Source organism: Gekko japonicus, unplaced genomic scaffold (genome assembly GCF_001447785.1).
Source record: "Gekko japonicus isolate JY-2015 unplaced genomic scaffold, Gekko_japonicus_V1.1 scaffold299, whole genome shotgun sequence".
Classification (NCBI taxonomy): domain Eukaryota; kingdom Metazoa; phylum Chordata; class Lepidosauria; order Squamata; family Gekkonidae; genus Gekko; species Gekko japonicus.
This window is the reverse complement of record NW_015170896.1, coordinates 587,695-603,350: the sequence shown is the minus strand read 5'-3', so window position 1 is coordinate 603,350 and position 15,656 is coordinate 587,695.

Sequence of the window (15,656 nt, the reverse complement as noted above, 5' to 3'; positions counted from 1 at the left end):
CCAAGGAATACCAGGGCCAGGATGCAGACTCAAGCAATAGCAAAGCCACCTTTCTGAAATGTCCAAGCCCCACTAGAGGTCGCTAGAAGTCAACCATGATTTCCAGACACACACACACACACAAAATACTCACCAAAATAATGAAAAACAGGCAGTTTTAAGTACACTTATATCAGGATCTGATCGTATTGACTGATGGCCACACAGGAGGCCTAATTTAAGATCGCATTCTAACCTTCCTGCTGTTTTCCGTGCGCATGTATTTCAGCCAAAGACTTTCAGCTGCTTTGCAAGGATGCCAAACCGTGTTGTTTATTTTATTTTATTTACTAATCAGCACACACATGTATTTCTTGGGAAGGAGAATGCTATCAATTTGGCAGTTCTCTATATGGCCTTTTTCCAAAAATAACCAGAAATAGATTGCATTTTAAGCAGCACATTTCCTCACAAGAGAGGAAGCCATCTGTGCAAAGACAGTGCTGTGTACCAAAAGAGGCTGCATTACTGACCACACTATATTTAGAAAGCTAAGGACAGTGTCCTCTCTTTCTTCATTTGTTCCTTTTCTTTTTTCAGCACAAGCACTCACCAGATGGCAACATGCAGATATGGCCTATAAACTTCTTGGGTACCGTCTAATCTCCTAGATAAGACAAAGATTAACAGCCATCTCTCCTGCCTTATTATCAGCCTGAGAAAGTAAATCAACATTGGATTGTTGGAAGTGGAAGACTTTTTACGCTGTCTCTTTGCCTCAGAGAGCCAGTTTGGTGTAGTGGTTAAGTGCGCGGACTCTAATCTGGGAGAACCGGGTTTGATTCCCCACTCCTCCACTTGCACCTGCTGATGTGACCTTGGGTCAGTCACAAGCTCTGGCACAGCTGTCCTTGAAAAAGAGCAGTTTGTGTCAGAGCTCTCTCAGCCCCACCCACCTTACAGGGTGTCTGTTGTGGGGAGGGGGAGGGAAACGAGTTTGTAAGCTGCTCTGAGACTCCAAGTGAAGGGCAGGGTATAAATCCAGTCTCTTCTCTTCTTCTTCTTCTTCAGACTATGGATGAAGACTACAAAAGAGTCAGAAAGACAGGCCCGTAGCTATGGCAGGGCTTTTGGGGGCTCTGCCCCCTTTCTTAAAGGCACAGCCCCACAAGAATTTCTCCTGTAAATGCTTTTTTTCAATCATTTAAAAACATTTTTAAAGGTGTACACTCCTTTAAGCAGAGTGGGGTGCTGTAGTTGACTAATTCCCGCACTGAGCAAGGGGTTGGAGTAGGTGACCTCTAGGATACCTTCTAACTCTATGTCAAGTAACTGGTCTCCTTTAAGAGTTTTTCTGCCTGTGTTTGCTTTCTTGACTACAGAAATCATCACCCCCCACCTTCTGGCTTGTTATCAGAATTGTTGCTTAGGCAGCAGCTGAGAACTGCCATCTAAAGTGGTTGACAGCTTGCAGTTTAGAAATCTATCCTAGTAACAGCTTTCTAATGGCTAAATGGCTTTTCTTTCTGCACTGACAACTTTAGCCCCACCAGAAAAAATTTTGCCCCACAAGCCACAGAATCCTGGCTACGGGCCTGCAGAAAGACAGTGAGGCCAGGCCTGACCACCCTTCCTTTCTACTGCTCTGATGCTATCCCTTTGATGTCTAGATTGCTACTCCTAGGGAAAGTTTCCTTCCCTCTGGCTTCTCCCCCCCACTCTCTCCACACACTTTGCCTGAATCCAACTTGGCAACAGGAGAGCAGGATGCTTTCCTGTGTCCCAATCCATCTAGTTAGTTAGACCAGTTTAGAGAATCTATGGCTCCGCTTTCCTATCTAGAATGGAGTTCCTTAAATAAAAAGGACTCTTATTAGTTTGCAAATATAAAGAGGCTCCATGTTTCTTGCTTGCACACACACACTAAAGAGGCTCCATGTAACTTTTGTTTCTTGCTTGCACACACACACTGTGTGACCAGATGGCTCTGCTGCATTAAAAGCCTAGAGCACTCTGCTAACTATATATACTAACATGGATGATCTTTCCTTGTTTGTCATATGCTTTCTAATATGTGTTTCTTCTGCTTTGTGCTGGTGGAAAACATTTACTTACCACTGATGCACGGGAAGACATCTGCCTAACCTTTATGATATTGGAAAGTACAAAGAAACTCAAGAATAACAAACTGTAGGGATAGAGTATTGCATGTTTTCATCTTTTCTTTGTACACTTCCTCAGCCTGATGCTTGAACAGACCATGTGTATTCTTTTTATTCATTTATTAAATGTGTTTATATTATGAATTCTCTTAAGTCTGATCTCTGTAAACACACCACGCCTATCCAGTCTTGTTATCAGAAATGCAGTAACAGGGAAGGGCACAGAGAGTGAGCTTGCCATCCCTGAGGTTGCAATAGCTCAAAATTGCAAAAGTGCAATTGATTATTGACTGTCCCCCCCATGTTAGTTTGTAGGAGCAAAGAGGGAAATGAGGCAACTAGGTGGAGCCTCTAAATGGCGACACAAGTGTAGACTGCTGGATGTCTAAATCTCTCTACTGGGAGATACTCTTTGATTCACTGGTAGCAGTGGTTACGACCCAGATTTTCTTGGTACCTTCCTGGCCATGGGGGAAAAGGGCAGGGGAGCTGAGTGGAGACTGGGAATGGCTGCTGAGTTTTTCATTCTTCTGGGAACCCAAAGAAAATAGGACTTGCGAGCCCGTTCCTTCACAGCCAACTTTACATTTCCCATGTAAAAACCTTTATATATATTAACAGTATGCCCTAAGACTCAAGAAAAGCAGGATCTAGTTATATGCATGCAGGCTGTCCGTGATCCCCATTTGTACGCCTCCAATACATTGTGTCCTCCTAAGAGGAAATTCACCATGCCTAACCCCTCATCTCATAATACCAATTCATACCTTTCCCATGAATTTAACATGTATGCCAAAACAATTCATTTAACATGGATGTCAAAACAGTTCATAAGGAAATGCATATGACTTCTGCAATTACAAACCCATCTTTTCGGCAATCTGCTATCCAGTCCTTCATGACTTGATGGAAGGTAGGAAAGTCAACCGCAATGCCTCTCTCTTCTGGATCCAGTCTTGCATAGAGAGACTGAAACCTCCAGTCTTCACAGCTCTGCCCTGTCATTTCCTGTAAGTATTCGATGATTCGGAAAACAGACACCTCTCCTATAACCAAGGACAGAGAGTTATTTAAAACAACAGAAGAAGAGGAGGAGAAGGAGGAGATTGGATTTATACTCTGCCTTACAATACCCGAAGGAGTCTCAGAGCGGCTTATAATTCCTTTCCCTTCTCCTCCCCACAACAGACACCCTGTGAAGTAGGTGGGGCTGAGAGAGTTCTTTCTAGAACTGTCCTTGAGAGAACAGCTCTGAAAGAACTTATGACTGACCCAAGGTCACAACAGCAGCTGTACGTGGAGGAGTGGAGAATCAAACCCGGTTCTTCCAGATTAGAGTCTGTGCTCCTAACCACTACACCAAAACTGGATCTTTTGCTCTCTCTTTCTCTCACCCCTCATTTATATTATACAGTATTCTGCTTCTCCTGTCTAGGAAAAAATGAAGATTAAATAGTCTGTCCCGAACTGTTAAAGACAATTCATGAATCATCTTTTCTGTGCACCTGCACAAGAACCCCATGGTAGCAGCTCTGAAGGGATTAGATTGTTCTCCAACCTCTTAATGAAACAATGAAATTTTTCATTTATATTTGCTTTTTAAAATGAATTTCTGGTCCGTATAATTAAAGGGGGGGGGGGAAGAATGTGAAAAATGGCTGCTAGTCCAAGAGAAGAAGAAGAAGAGATTGGATTTATACCCAGCCCTTCACTTCCAGAAGGTGTCTCAGAGCGGCTTACAAACTCTTTTTCCTTCCCCTCCCCACAACAGACACCCTGGGAGGTAGGTGGGGCTGAGAGAGCTCTTAACAGAAACTGCTCTTTTTCAAGAACAGCTCTTATCAGAACTACGGCTTGCCCAAGGTCATCCAGCCAGGTGCAAGGGGAGGAGTGGGGAATCAAACCCGGTTCTCACACTGTAAAGCAGCAGGAAAGCTACAGTGAATGGGAGAGATAATTAAGAAGTCATTACTTTTCTTATTCATCTTCAGTATCAGGATTTTAGGTTTCGACCATTGCTTCCTATCCCTATTTTAATTCCCATTTTATAATCTACTTCCTGACTTTTCTTCCATGTACCTTAAACTTAATCCATTCATATAACAGTGGAGAGGTGCATTTTATTTTGAGATTTGGGTTTTGCATAACCCCCAGCACTTGGTTTTCAAAGTTAATGTTCCCTCTAAGCTGTGAAGTCTTGTGAGCAAAAATTCTACTTTGTGAGCTACTGGCATTAAAGTTGTGAGTGAGTGATTTGGCTAGCATGTAAATTGGTTTTCTCTGGAGCCCTCCTTCCTGAGCCAAGACAAAAATGTGTGAAAAAACTGCGAGCTAGCGCACACTAACTCAGCTTAGAGGGAACACTGGTTAGCAGAAGTCAGGAAGAAAGAGAGGAGTTAATTGCTCCCAAGTATCTCCCATCCGGTCCATAGCTCTGACAGGTACCCAGCCATCAAAGCTCTGTAAATGTAAATGGTTCTCCAAGCTGAAGACAATGAAATGGCCAGCTCACACCTTGGCTAGAATCTGGCACCCAAAAGCTAACACTGACTTGGAGGGCAGGCCATGCCATGAAGAAGAGTTTTAAATCACTGAGGTGGGGGGGGCAGGAAGGCAAAGAAGAGATAAAATTCCTTGGTGCGGAGGGAGAAGGGTCCATTTTGGCTCACTTGCTCTAGAAGAAGGAGCTCTCATACCTGGACTCCATCTTGATGGCCGCCATTGCCACCTGGAGCTTACAAAGGGCTGGCTGCCTGGACAAAGACTCCAAGGTACATAAGAACATAAGAGATGCCAATGTTGGATCAGGCCAAAGGCCCATCCAGTCCAACACTCTGTATCACACAGTGGCCAGAAATACCAGTGCCATCAGGAGGTCCACCAGTGGGGCCAGGACATTAGAAACCATCCCACTGTTGACCCCCCCAAGCACCAAGAAGACAGAGCATCACTTGCCCCAGAGTCCCTATCTATACCTTGTGGCTAATAGCCACTGATGGACCTCTGCTCCATATGCTTATCTAATTTCCTTTTGAAGCCATCCATGCTTGTAGCCGCCACCACTTCCTGTGGCAGTGAATTCCAAGTGTTAATCACTCTTTGGGTGAAGAAGTACTTCCTTTTATCCGTTCTAACGGATAGGAAGCCTTTAGACGGCTGGCTGCCTGGACAAAGACTCCAAGGTCATGCTGTAACTTTCAAACTCAGAATAAGACCAGCTAGGGCATGTCAAGGTGCAAGACAAAGGATTGCTTGTTTATTCCCTTTCTTTGTGTTCCTTGCTCAATCCACTGTGTGCAGAGTTGTGATTTCCTTTTAATAAACCCTTTGCTATATTTAATGCTGGTAGTTGTTCTCCATACCACAGAGACCTCCACTATTTGAACATACTATTCAAAACAGGCATCAAGGGAAGAGAGGCAGTCAGTTGCTAAATTGCTAATTTCCTGTAAGTGCAGAAATGCAGTAAGCCATCCTTGTAATAACCAGTCACTGGGTAACGGGAGATATGTGCACTGGAGCCTTTAATTGGCAACAATCTGGGAGTGCTGGCCTGCTTGGCAGGTAATAACAAAATTGACCAACTGGTGGCAGTATACCTAAGGAGAAGCGCAGGATAACCCCTCCAAGAGCTCAGAGAGTGGTATATCATCGGGTGGAGACTTGGGATGACTACAAGTGCTTAGATGCCTCCAAGAATTGAAACAGAGCGGGGCCTGGGCCATTTCACCACAACAACTTTGATGTGTTTATCAACAATTGAATAACTGGACACATGAAGCTGCCTGATACAGAATCTGACCCTTGGTCTATCAAGGTCAGTATTGTCTAGTCTGACTGGCAGCAGCTCTCCAGGAAGAGGCCTTTAGCTTCACCTGCTATCTGATCCTTTTAGTGGAAGATGCCACAGACTGAAATGTTCCACCACTGAGCAGCAGCCCCCTAATAAAAACCTTAAGATTAAGGGGCAGTCTATCTTTCTCCCAGGACTTAATGCCATTAAATAGTTACCCCAGATTTGCTGCTATTTTTCCCTGGTAATATTTGAGTGCACTGAGATGGGGTAAAGAGCTAGAGTGTGATGCTAAAGGCTTCTGGCACTCATCCTAACCAATTCTGAAAAGGACATCTTAGCAATACAAAACAAATCTGTTCTCCTACTAGATTTGAAGACTGAACATCTCCTCATGGCATTAAAAAGCTTTCTACCTGTTTGTTCCGGATCACAGGCCTTGAATGTGCATTTCAGGACGTTTTCCTCAGAGCACTGGCTAGCGCTCAGGATGATGTTCTTGCTGGTGACGCCAATACTGTCCCATGGCTCCACTAAGGAACAAGAGGAAGCAACATTAAATGTAAATTAGATTTTTTTTTTCTAAGCCTGGATTATCTACAGTCATCCTTCCGGGGCTGTTATGAAATGTATTTACAATCCCATTACTAAGGTGAGGATGTCTAGAATAAATCTGCTTGAAAAAGGCTTGGTGGGGAATTATATTAATTTAGTATGTCACTATCCGGGGAGGGGAGGAAATTCGCTGGGAGGTAAGGCAGTAGTAAACACTGAAGGGACACACTGCAGAAAAAGCAACCTTCTGTTTAGTTATTTTTCTTCCCTCTTCATAGGGCCAAACTAGACATGAGGCTTCCCAGGGCTACAGTCCCTAATTCACCTAGATGGTAAAACAACCTCACTTGTTATGAGAACCTGACCATTACAAACTAAAGTGGCTATCTGCCTGAAAGAAATCCTTTGGGTTGGCCTGTTACAAACCCATGCGGAAGATGTCCTTTTTCATTAAATTAACTGGGGAGAACAAACAGTCTTCCACAAGCAGAAGTTTCTCACAAAACATAACCTGTTACAAACTGATCATTTCAGAAATGGCCAACACAACACCTACTTTCTGTTGATTCCATGGTTAATTCTGCATTTCCTGTATTCTCAAGAGAGTTATGACACACATCCTCCATCACTGCACAAAGATATGTTCCTGGATGAGGAATTTCACTTCATTGGAAGCAGTTTTTAAAGGAAAGTGTTAAAAATAATTTCTTGTTGTACCTGTAGCAAACAAAATGTAAACATACCAAGTTCTAGTATCTACACAGCAAGAGGCCTCTTCAGGTAAGAATTTACCAGGTTTTGTGAAACCAATAAAAACACTGAAATTATCACTCATTTATAAACCAGAGTAGCCAAAGGCATGAAAATCCCATATATTCCAAGCCCATCAGTCTGAAAAATCATTGAAAGTTATGACATTAAGAAATCTCATCATGATACAATTGGAATTTATTTCCATTCCTTTTTTTGTGCATATAGTGCTTAAACTTCAAAAAAGTATATTTGCTGCCATCAGAATTGTATCAGGGTTATGACAAACTGAAATCCACTTGAGTTTAAAAGTGGGCCTCACAAAGTTTGGCCTGGGAAAATAGTTAAAATGGCTAAAAGATAATACTCCCCCCCCCCAGCATTCTGCAGTGCATATACATGAAAGGCAGAGGTTTTCAACTCTCTCACATACACACTAAGGAGCACAAATGACTGTGTCTCCACTCATACAACAAACATTTGCCACAGCTTATGCAAAACAGCCCAGCATTTCAAATATGTTTAAACATAAGGGACATACATCTAGGACAATATCCATTTATATGAGGGCGCTGTTGTATTAAGGATTTTCCAAATTATTTGGAGTATCCCAGGCCATTATAATGGTGCATTTTGTAAATGGTGGTGTCACTATTAGAGCCCCAGCATTTCCTTCACAGTAATTTTGAAAGATAGCTGCATATTATTTGGGGAAGGTTAGGGTGTTGCTTTGGAAGAGGAAAAATTGACTAGAGATTTCGGAGAACAGAATTTTTTATGGCAAGTATTGAGGAGGACTTCAGGTTTTCCAGGAGGCAGTTGAGAAAAGCTCTAGCGAAAGGCTGCCATTTTTTCAGAAGGGACAGCTAAACTCACATAACCCTGGGAGGAGGAGCTGACAACCATACTAATAATTGCAATGCCAACCTAGCAGTTCGAAAGCAAGAAATTGCAAGTAGATAAATAGGTACCACTTTGGTGGGAAGGAAACAGCGTTCCGTGCGCCTTGGTGTTTAGTTATGCCGGCCACATGACCACGGAAACGTCTTCGGACAGCGCTGGCTCTTCGGCTTTGAAACGGAGATGAGCACCGCAACCCTAGAGTCGGACTTGACTGGCTTTCGAGCAAGGGAACCTTTACCTGTACGTTTACTGGGCTACAGTGAGGGGAAATACCCGCTGAACTGCATTTTAGCAAGCAGCCGCCTGGATGCAAAATACTGAATGGCGGGACTGGCACTGCTGAGGGAAAGGCCATGCAAAGGGAGCAACTGACCTGAAATGATTAATAGTGAGCAGCAAAACCTGGAACTAGAGCGAAAGGAGGGAAGGGGAGAGGAGCCGTAACTGTCAAATGACAGGACAAAGTTTGAGTCCACTGGACTCAAACTTTGTTCTGCCGCTTCAGACCAACATGGCTACCCCACCTGAATCCAAATGACAGGCCAGCCTTTCAAACGACAGTGAGAAGGCTTAACTGATGATGGCGGGTTTGTACAGCAGAGGGAAAGTTTGTTTTTAAATTATGTATCATTTCCCAGGGCACCACAGGGAGCCATTGCTTCGTAGGGATGCCAGCCTCCTCGTGGGACCTCGGGATCCCCTGTAATTAGCGCTCATCTCCAGACCTGACAGAGATCAGTTCCTGTGGAGAAAATGGATGCTCTGGAGGGTGGGCTCTGTGGCCTTGCGCCCCACTGAGGTCGTCCCCATCCTCCACCCCCAAATCTCCAGCAGTTTCTCGACCAGGATCTGGCAACCCAACACACACACCCCCATCCCCCTCCGGTGGTCAGAGGGGACTTGGCGACCCCTTCGTGTCAGTGAAGCTGAAGCGCGCTCAAGGGGTACCTCAGCTGGGAAGCCAGCCCCGCCGTACCCAAGAGACAGAAGAGAGAAGAAAGTGAACGAGTTCCCTCGACTGTCACGTCACACATAAAAATCCCTCCGCGCCTCGGGAGAACGGGGACGTCTGAGGGCGCTTTCTGGTTTGGCGGAGGGGGCCGACAAGCGTTGCCCTGAAGGGAGCGGAGGGAGCCTCGCGGAGGAGGGCGGGAAAATGAAAATCCCTTGAGGGATGCGGGATGCGGTTGGGGGAAGGACCAAAGAAGGCGGTGCCTTGTTAGCCCTTCCTCCTTTTCTCTCCATTCTGTCCCCTCCATTCTATCCCTCCTCTGCCCTCTTGTTGCGCTTCCCGACCCACCTGCCCCAGCATCTCAATCTCTACCAGTGTTCCCTCTAAGCTGAGTGAGTGTGAGCCAGCTCACAGTTTTTTAGCCTCTGGCTCACACAGATATGTCTTGGCTCAGCGAGGAAGGCTCCAGAGCAAACTAATGTATGCAATAGCCCAATGGCTCGCTCACAACTTTAAGGCCTTTAGCTCACAAAGTAGAAATCTTGCTCAGAAGACTCCGCAGCTTAGAGGGAACATTGATCTCTACTCCCTCCCCTTTCCCCACAGCACCCTGCAATCCCTCAGCTACCCACTTTTTGCACCCCACTTTAAACTTTGCAAACCACTTTGAGCTGCGATGGCTCAAGTGGCTAAGACGCTGAACTGCAGGCTGTGGAAGGTCGGTAGTTCAGCAGTTCCAGACCTGGGTGCCGCATGACGGAGTGAGCTTCCCCGTCTCCAGTTCCAGCTCCTGCCAACCTAGCAGTTCGAAAGCAAGAAATTGCAAGTAGATAAATAGGTACCACTTCGGTGGGAAGGTAACAGCGTTCCGTGCGCCTTGGTGTTTAGTCCACGGAAACGTCTTCGGACAGCGCTGGCTCTTCGGCTTTGAAACGGAGATGAGCACCGCAACCCTAGAGTCGGATTCGACTGGCTTTCGAGCAAGGGAATCTTTACCTTTTACCTTTAACCCTCTGCGCACTCATCCCCTTTTCCTGTCTGCGTTTTCGTGTGTCAGCTACCACCAACCCCCCCCTTTTTTTGTTCTGCCCTCCGTCAGCTATCTTCTGCACTTTTCATCCCCCATAGCACCTTGTGGTTCCTCAGCGACTCAGCTTTTGCACCCTGTATTAGTCTCTGCACAACTAGGGCTGCCAGGTCTCCCGTGGCCAAAGGCAGGGGAGGGGGAGGGGGTAGAGTTGCCAGATCCAGGATGGGAAACTGCTGGAGATTTGGGGATAGAGCCAGGGGAGGACGGGGACCTCAGTGGGGCACAGTGTCATAGATTCCGCTCTCCAAAGCATCCATTTTCTCCAGGGGAACTGATCTCTGTAGTCTGGAGATAAATTGTAATTCGGGGGAATCCCCTGGTCTCACCTGGAGGCTGGCTTCCCTACTGCACACACAGATCTTAACTCCCCCTCTTTCCCCCTCTGCCCTAGTGATGTATTGTAGAGTTTTTTTCTGTTTTCCAAAGCAAATTTTTCTGTAGAAAACTTTCTGCCCAATGTCTGTAAATATAGTAAAGGTAAAGGTTCCCTCGCTCGAAAGCCAGTCGAATCCAACTCTAGGGTTGCTCCGTTTCAAAGCTGAAGAGCCAGCACTGTCCGAAGACGTTTCCGTGGTCATGTGGCTGGCATGACTAAACCCCAAGGCGCACGGAACGCTGTTACCTTCCCACTGAAGTGGTCCCTATTTATCTACTTGTAATTTCTTGCTTTCGAACTGCTAGGTTGGCAGGAGCTGGAACTAGAGACGGGAGCTCACTCCGTCATGCAGCACATTCGGGTCTCAAACTGCTGAACTACCGACCTTCCACAGCCTGCAGTTCAGCGTCTTAACCACTTGAGCCACCGCAGCTCCATCTGTAAATATACTCTACCCTTAGTTGTCAGGGCTGTTGTGCTGCAAATCAATCATGTTAGATGGGCTAAATGAGATAGACGCAGGAAGCATAGGAAAACCCGGGTGCCCATACATGGTCCAGGTTTGTACATGGTGTATTTGTCTTTCTTTGCTAAGATTATTTAAAATTTGCTAACATTATTCAAATATTTACATTGTTTAAATTTGAATTGGAAAGTTTCTGGAAAGTGTTCCTGTTTAAATTTTTACGGAAAAGCCACATTAACGCTCTTGGCTCCTGTATCTCAGTTCTTTCCCTTTTCTTCCTGCAGTCTCTGTTTTTGCTACCCCTCCCTCCTCAATTATCAGTTTAAGCAATTCACACACTAACCTGAGGCACAGGTAGGCCCCACCACATGGAAGGCACAAGGTAGAAAATGCTTCTGGAAGACCTCAACCATTTGCCCTCCTGAGCACTCCTGCTGTCTCACAAGGAAACTTTCAGAGTAATTATACCAGGTGGTCACTTTGGGATGCAGATAACAGTGCAATCTGAAACAGAGTTAAATCCTTACAGGTCTATCAAAGTCAATGGGTTTAGAAGGGTGCAACTCTGGAACTGCACTATAAATCTGCCAGTGGATGATCAAGAATATGAGCCACGGAAAGAAAAGTCCCATTTGCCCTAGTCCGTAGTTTATCTGCTTAATCCATGGAATTTCAAAATACTTTGCAAACGATTCACTTGAAATGTTTCCATGCTCGTCAGTAGAAAGTCTGGCTTCTGATACAATGGCTGGGAGATTGTCCTCTTCACCTGTTTAATGCGTAATTTGCCAAAGCGCAACTGAAGCTGGGGGCTAGGATTCCAACGCACAAAGCTAACCTACATAGCACCATCTCTGCAGTTGAATGGCAGTTACCCATTCCAGGACTTCCTCCTCTATTGAGAGAGAAACTGACATTCTCCTGCCCCATCTTTGATTGATGTAAAAGGTAAAGGTTCCCTTGCTCAAAAGCCAGCCGAATCCGACTCTAGGGTTGCGGTGCTCATCTCCGTTTCAAAGCCGAAGAGCCAGCGCTGTCCGAAGACGTTTCCGTGGTCATGTGGCCGGCATGACTAAACCCCAAGGCGCACGGAACGCTGTTACCTTCCCACCGAAGTGGTACCTCTTTATCTACTTGCAATTTCTTGCTTTCGAACTGCTAGGTTGGCAGGAGCTGGAACTAAAGACGGAAGCTCACTCTGTCTTGCGGCACCCGGGTCTCGAACTGCTGAACTACTGACCTTCCACAGCCTGCAGTTCAGCATTTTAACCACTTGAGCCACCGCAGCTCCATTGATTGATGTAGGAAGGCTTTAAATATTTCCACAGAGGTTGGAACAAGCTGGGGTAGATGCTGTGATTGCATGACAGTGGTAGAAAGTTCCATCAAGTCACGGCTGACTTATGGCGACCCCTGGTGGGGTTTTCAAGGCAAGAGACATTCAGAAGTGGTTTGCCATTGCCCGCCTCCCCATCATACCCTTGGTATTCCTTGGAGGTCTCCCATCCAAATACTAGCCATGGCTGAACCTGCTTGGCTTCCAAGATCTGATGAGATCGGGCTAGCCTGGGCTGTCCAAGGCAGGGCAATTGCATGACACAGTAGGTATTTGGATAGGGGAGGACTGCAGATATATGGTGGGGAATCACCATTGACCCCCATGGATCTTGTGCAGCTCTGCTTGAGACATTCTTCCCCTTCACTCTTTTCAAACTACTTCCCATGCTGGCCTCCTCACTTGCTTTTCCTCCTCTAGTGGAAAGTGCCTTAAGTTGCAGGCAACTTACAGCAACCCCGTTAAGGTCTTCAAGGCAAGAGACAAAGAAAGGTTGTTTTCCATTATGTAGGGGCCCTGCCCTTCCTTGGTGGTCGCCCATGCAAGTCCTAACCAGGGCCAACCGTTCTTAGCTTCCGAGATCTGATGAGAGTAGGCTAGGCTGGGCCATCCCTTGCAACTGTCTTCCTATTAAGAGACTTATCTACCTGTGGGAATGAAAAACTCCTGTGAGGCAAACCCGGGAGTTCCGGTTCTCACCGGGGGATTGGCAAGCTGTGCACAGAGTGTGCTGAGTCTGCTGTAAGCATGAACTTAGCTACATTCGGGCAAGATAATATGAGCTTCAGCGTAAAGAACATTCTGTTAAGAACATAGTGTGATTCTAGTTAGAGGCTTCTTCGTTTGTAACGTTTTCACTGTACAATGTGTGATCTGCTCTAATAAAACGCTGCTGACAGGCAGTTCAACAGAACAGTTGGGACAGTGAGAGAACTGAGCTTGGATCAGAGAGCTTGTACAGATCTCGTTGTGTTGTGTCATTATTGAACCCTCGAACCTACATCTACCCACACCTTGCCTCTTTATTCACACCGCTGGAACTCCCTGAGACACTCATCTTCTTTCAAGCTTTTTTTTCAATGGCCTCAGCTCCAATTATATCTTGTTTAAGAAATGCATCTTTTTTGAAAATCTATTTTTTAAATAATTAAGCCTCTTACAGTTTGTTTTTAAAAGTCTGCAAAAGTGGCCATCAGACATGTAGATCTTGTCTAAGGTACAGGTTAGTCTAAAAAAGTGGGGGGGCAGGCCATCAGACATGTAGATCTTGTCTAAGGCATAGGTTAGTCTAAAAAAGTAGGGGAGGGGGCGTGTTTCAGAGTTATCACAGATAGTCTGTCTGGACCACACTTGTCAATAGCTCTAACTGTGGAATAATGTATCCACACAGTGAATCAGATTACTGGCTTGTATGGATAAAAAGGTAAAGGTTCCCTTTCTCGAAAGCCAGTCGAATCCGACTCTAGGATTGCAGTGCTCATCTCCGTTTCAAAGCCGAAGAGCCAGCGCTGTCCGAAGACGTTTCCGTGGTCATGTGGCCGGCATGAGTAAACACCAAGGTGCACGGAACGCTGTTACCTTCCCGCCGAAGTGGTACCTATTTATCTACTTGCAATTGCTTGCTTTCGAACTGCTAGGTTGGCAGGAGCTGGAACTAGAGATGGGAGCTCCCTCCATCATGCGGCACACTCGGGTCTCGAACTGCTGAACTACTGACCTTCCACAGCCTGTGCAGCGTCTTAACCACTTGAGCCACTGCAGCTTGTATGGATGCTGTTCATCAAAACTAGCCTCAAGATTTCTTGTGCATGGGGGGTGGGGGGAACCACTGTCAAGTTGCAGCTGACTTGTGGCCACACCAGCAAGGGGCTTCCAAGCCAAGTGAGAAGCAGAGGTGGTTTACCATGGCCCTCCTCTGCAGAGCCTTCCTTGGTGGTGTCCCATTCAAGTACAGGCCTTGCTTGGCTTCTGAGATCCAACGAGACAAGGCTATACCATGCCGCCTTCCCTTCCTCAAAACTTCTTAGAGGGTTTTGGGTTGTTTTTTAAAAAATGAAACAGGATCCAATTATTTCTTCACTGTTAAACCTAAGAATCATGGTCAAAGTCAGGGGTCGTTTCATAGAAAAAGAGCTAGGGGAACTCATTAGCATAACTCATTAGCATATGCCACACCCCCTGGCATCACCGGATGTGTGTCATAAGGCCACACCCCCTGGCATCACCTGAAGTGTGTCATAAGGCCACACACCCTGCCCCCAACGGTCCCGGCCGCCAGCGCCACCCTTGCAGCTCCACTGCTGAGCCCCATGAGGGGCCCGGCGGTGGACCTGCAAGGCCGGTGGGAGTGCAAGGAAGCCCCGCGAAGGCCCTCCCTGGCCCCAGGCAGGCGGGGGGGGGAGAGGCGGGGAGGAAGCAACTTACCCTCCCTCTTCTCCTGCCTCCTCCTGGCTGAATGAGGGCCGGAAGCGGGGCGACCGGAAGCAGGGGCGGGGCCTCGTCATCTGCCCCGCCCCCTGTACCTCACCCGGGGGAACTGCGATCCCCCGCGTTCCCCCCCGAAATGACCTCTGGAAAGTGTCAATAGAACAGCATCGTTGTGTGAATGCTTTTATTAACAAAAACAAATGTTTGTCATGCAGAATGTAGACGTCAGTGGGACAGGAGGGAAAGGGGAAAGAGGAGGATGGCAAGGAGGAGCAGCAAGCCATGACAGTCTTGGGCAAAAACCCTTGAAGTTAGTAAAAGCCAGGCCCAAAGTACTGTCCCATTTGGTCAGCCAGTTGCTCGAGTTCCTGGAAATCCGATTGGTTGGGATCATCCTTGTCCTCCTCCCATGGAGACAGTCTCTTCTCTTCGTAGTCTTCACTTAGGCCAGTGTCCTCCATATAATAAGGGCCTCTGGGCAGGCTGACTATTGCCAGTTGGCCATCTTGCCTCGAGTCATCGTAGTAAGCCTCCTCTTTGTCCCGGTTCATCACGACAGGCTGGAAGACAGGCAGCTGTTCGCCAAGGCTGTTGATGTCCACCCTGTCCTCTGGCTTTACACATGTGGAAACGGCATATCTAGGAGGGAAGGGAACAGGGTGGCAAAGCGGAATGGGTGGCACGACATGCAAATTTAGCATCATTTCCTCCCAGTAAAGACTTATTGCATTACAATGTTTTCTGTGTTGTTTGCCCTTCTTTTCTCAGACCTGATTTGTGGTTGGTTGCTTGGTTGGTTTTAAAAGTTCAAACATGGTTGCCGTTAAGCTTGTCAACTCCAAGTTGGGGAATTCCTCAAGACTTGGG